The following is a 5,307-nucleotide window of genomic DNA, read 5'->3' as shown; positions in this document are numbered from 1 at the left end:
TAATTATAACACTGTTCTGTACCCGTCTTGTCTTTCCTTAGCATATATTAGGGATTATTCTACCAGCACACACAAAAAGAAAGCATTCCCATTCTGTTTATAGTTGCATCATATTCCACTGTACATAGTGCCATTATTCAGACAGGTACCTCCTGACTACACGTTTGGTTTGTTTCCAATCTTTTGCTTGCACAAACAATGCTGCAGGGAATAACTTGGCTGACTCATCATTTTACGCATATGAGCATATTGATCCTAGGATCCTTGGATATTGAATTCTTGAAACAAAGGTTATCTATATTTTTAATATAGATAAATATTAAACAATTTGGTAATTTTTTTTTACCAAATTGCTGTCTAAAAGTTTTACTAGTTTGGCCTAGTTTTACACTTCCATGTTCTTGAAACTACCACTATTAAGTTTCCTGATCTTTGCCAATTAATAGGTAAAAACCACATCTCAGTGTGGTTTTAATTTACATTCTTTTATTATGAATAAGGTTGGGTATCTGTTTCATATACCTAAGAACCAATGGTATATTTCCTTTTTTTGTTTTGTTTTGAGAGAAACTTTTAGCACTTGTTGCCCAGGCTAGAGTGCAATGGCACAATCTCCTCTTACTGCAACCTCTACCTCCTGGGTTCAAGCAATTCTGTTGCCTCAGCCTCCCAAGTAGCTTGGATTACAGCCATGCACCACCACACCTGGCTAATTTTTTGTATTTAATAGAGATGGGGTTTCACCATGCTGGTCAGGCTGGTCTTGAACTCCTGACCTCAGGTGATCCACCCGCCTCGGCCTCCCAAAGTGCTGGGATTACAGGCATGAGCCACTGCACCCGCCCCAGTGGTATATTTCTCGTCTACTCTCTTTTCACATCCTTTAAAGAGCAGCCATCAGCCATCAGCTGTTAAATAAAGCAAGCACTACCACTTGGCTCAGCTCGTCTAAATATCAAGTAATTGTGTATGTATTGAGATCCTTGCTGAGCATTGTGCAAACCACTATGGAGCAGACAAGATATATATTCTAGGAATCATTCATCTATATGGAGCCAACATAATTATTCAGCTACCTCCTCACCTGACGCACTCTCAAAGTCTAGATTACCACCAATACGAATTGCTAGGGCAGAAAACGTAATTTGTCACCTAAATCCCTGTTAGTAACAAATACTATGCTAGGTGCTGGTGATACAAAGATGAATATGACAGTTTTTAGTGAAAAAATAAGCAAAACAAAGCAACAGAACTGAAAGTATAAGTGCTAAAAACTGCTCATGGTACATCAGTGGATAAAGTTGGAAGTGGTCAATTCTGCTGAGGTGGAAAAGCTTACTAAAGGAGCTATATGGTGGGTAAGCCCAGTGGGCTCTTCCTCAAGGGGGCTCCGTAAGTACACACTCAGTTCACTCCACTATCTTTGCCTGCTTGACTTCCCAAAACATAGCTGGTTTTCTCAACAACTGAGTCTCTTCACTTAGCTCGTTTCTGCAAATTACTTCCCATATTTGCTTTACATTGGTCTTTTCGTTTCCTTTTAATATATAACCTGTAATCTAGGGTCCTGATCGTGTTCTGTAGTCTGGGGTTCTTTCATAATTAACACACTTAAAGAGATAGGTCCCTCAGTGGCTTCTGAGCAGAGGTTAGGCCTGGCTTTGACATCACATAGTGTTGAACCCGCGAAGAATGGCTTTGGCTGACCAATAATGTGGTAAGTAGAGTAACCACCACCAGAGAAAGCCTTTCCTATCCCTCCTTTCACCTGAAAGGCAAGGATTAGGTCTTTCTCATACAAAGCCTGCACGATGCAGGCATTCAATAAATATCCCTTAATGTGTGAAGGAACGGCAGGTACAACACTAGACTGATGGGAAATATAGATCCCAAATGTCTGCTGTTGGTATCGCCTTATTAACTACGAATCTTACCTTACTTGGGAGTTATAACTCTCTAGCCATGAGTTCAGGACCTCAGTTATCCATCATTGTGTTTTCTTCTGTTACTCACCTCACTTTCCTAAATCCCACACTGGTCCTTGCCAATTAGATAAATGATTTTCAGCCTGTCTCCACATTTGCTCAGTACCTAATGATGGAATTAGAAGGTTTGATAACTTCTGGTGCAGGACTGCCGTTGGTCATTGCCATATCTGGAGTCTACTAGTGTCTTCTGTTCTGGACATCTACGTGTCATGGTACTGTGTGTTGGACTCACCTTCTCACAAGCCTTTTCTTGCTCAATATTCTGGTTTTCAAGACAATACTCTGGTTACTTATTCTAAGGTATTTCTTTCTTTGTAATAATTGAGGTGGCTTTTTGGCTCAGAACTTTTTAAAACAATATCTAAGGAGAAATAAGGCAAAAATATTGGTAAATGATATTTATTTTTATTAAATCTTTAGGTTTGGCATATATGTACCCAAGCTTCCCAAGACACACACACACACACACACACACACACACTTTTTAATAAACAGCTAGTATTCCTTTTATAGGTATCTTATCATCAAAGGGACCATAATCTTGGGCCACCAGCTGGAAGGTCCATAACTGATTCTTTAAGCCTTACGACTAAGGACACTTTCATATGTCTTCCAGATCTCTCTTATCACATAGCCCATCTTCACTCCAATGGTTAAGACATTGACCTAATTTGGTCCCACGACCGGTACTGGCCAGACAATGTTCTGTGACTGGTTCTCTTTTGGCTCCTCTGACCATTGGCCTTAGCAATTCCTGAAGTTTATGTCTCAGGATATTGCAAAAAGCTGTATCTTCTGCCCCATATTTTGAGATGAGGAAGAGTAGCTTACAGAAGAGAGCTATTGTCTTTGAGTTCTTTTCCTCTTTCATTAAAAATTGTCCCTTAGCTTCCCGGTTTACAGTTATGGCTTTGCAACTAAAGGATGAAGCAGAAATTAAACAAAAACCTTTATGTTTTCAGCTTGAAGCTAAGAGCTCAAAATATGCTTTTCCCCATTTTTCTCATTCATTCTTAGCTTTTGTTGTCAATGTTGTTAATAACAAAATAAAATAAATCTCTTCTGTGGAATTATTTTTTAAAAGCTTCATTTGCTTGTTTGTTTAGCTAATGTATAACTTTGCATCACTTCTAACAGTGGAGTTACTTTTCAGAATTTCACCTGTTACTTATTTGAGACTATAAAGAGTCAAGTAGCAAAGCTAGAATTCATAAATATTGTACCAATGCTCAGACCTGCCAGGCCAGCTACCATATATAACCCTTCTGTTGTACCCAGTAGGTCAACCCACAGACCTCAAATGACAGCTATATGGCCCCTTCCAAATGCCCTGCGTGCCAGGGAAAAATTTTGTTATGTTAGATATTATAGCCATTGATTCTCTTTTGTACTCAAGATGTCTTCACATTAATAAAGCAAACCAACAGCAAATATTTCAGCCTTCTCTGACTACACTTTAAAGTTCAGAAGGAAGATTTTGTTTTAAAGAAATAATTCTGGTTGAGTTCAAAATAGCCTGAAACTGTAAAATTTGGAGAAAGTTTTGGTTTTTATTTTAAGTTAAAAATGCTTGAAGAGATAGAATTTTAAGTTATGAAAATGCCTCATTTATCTTTGCGACATTTATAGAGTACTTTATTAGATATAATTTCATTTTTATTAATGTAAGTTCTCAACTCCATCAAATGCTAATAAAGTAGAAGTTGTAAGATCGTATTTATTATCAGAGACATACAAACCATTTTTTATAGTAATATTTTCAAAAAGCTAACCTGAAGGCATGATGGGAGACTTTTACTCCGCTTGGCAATACTATGAACTGATAAGATAGTTATATTTCTAGTCCATTTTCAATATCCAATCAAAATTTTAAAAATGACATTAAATCTTGAAGGTAATAATAAACCAGGGTCATTCCAAATTCCATGACTGGATGGTCAATTGCATGTGAGTACATGTTTGTTCAAAGTTTCCATCATGTTCAGCAAGAATCAGAGATGAGTAACAACTCTAATTTGGTGCTCCTTTTCTAAGGGTAACTGGTACTAGAAAAAGTACTTTCACAGAATCTACACTTAAAACTGTGGCAAAGGCAATGCTTTGTGTTCACCTAATCCTATTTCATGTTCTTTTCCTAAACACAAGAGAAAAGAGTATTTCATAACTTTCCTTATAGTTAGGTCAGAGAATATGCAACTAATTCTGGTCAATGGCCTGTAAGTAGAAGGAAAGGTGCCGCTGCCACAGTAATTGAGGCCACGTGTTGAGAGTGCAGCACCTCAAGATGGAAGCCACCTGGATCCTGGAGTCACTACATACTAGATAGAATCCTTCCTGCACTGGAAATTTTATGAAAAGGAAAGATACTTTTGTTGTGTTAAGTCATAGAGATTTCAGGATATCTATCACAGCAGGATAGCCTAGCCTGTCCTAATGCAATCCAGAAACAAATTTTCAATATAAATAATGGAAAAAATTATTTGATTTACACTTCATCCTAAAAGAAAATCAAAATTGTGAAAATGAGTTTATTTTCTCTTTAATTGTATAAAATAGGTTATATGCAATTATAATCGTATTTATGCCTAAAATAGAGAATGAATCAAATGTTGGACTTTTAGCAGGTTTTGTTTAAGAACTCTTATATGTCTAATAGCCTTTGAAGGCTACTCTAAAGGTAGAGTATGTCTTCTTCTCAATCTTTGGAGTTACTAAATTGAAATGTAATACACATCCATTTAGGATTTCTCTTAGGTAAAAGTATGAAACTTAACGATTAGACATTAGAGAAAATCTTGCATTTAAAAAGGTTTAAAACAGTTCAAGTTCTTAGAAAATCCTTTTAGGAGTTGTATAAAAGTTCGTATATAAGAAAATCACATTTCTTATACTTCTTTGAAAGAATAGGTACAGTACTATTATTTTACTGAACTTCGGGGAGTTCATAAAAATTCCTAATTCTTGTTTTTTATTAAATAATAAAAATACAGGCCGGACGTGGTGGCTCAAGCCTGTAATCCCAGCACTTTGGGAGGCCGAGACGGGCGGATCACGAGGTCAGGAGATCGAGACCATCCTGGCTAACACGGTAAAACCCCATCTCTACTAAAAATACAAAAAACTAGCCGGGCGAGGTGGCGGGCACCTGTAGTCCCAGCTACTCGGGAGGCTGAGGCAGGAGAATGGCGTAAACCCGGGAGGCGGAGCTTGCAGTGAGCTGAGATCCAGCCACTGCACTCCAGTCCGGGCGACAGAGCGAGACTCCGCCTCAAAAATAAATAAATAAATAAATAAATAAATAAATAAATAAATAAATAAA

The sequence above is a fragment of the Piliocolobus tephrosceles genome, chromosome 4, assembly GCF_002776525.5.
Source record: "Piliocolobus tephrosceles isolate RC106 chromosome 4, ASM277652v3, whole genome shotgun sequence".
Taxonomy (NCBI): domain Eukaryota; kingdom Metazoa; phylum Chordata; class Mammalia; order Primates; family Cercopithecidae; genus Piliocolobus; species Piliocolobus tephrosceles.
The sequence above is the reverse complement of the archived record's forward strand: the minus strand, read 5'-3'. Positions refer to the sequence as shown.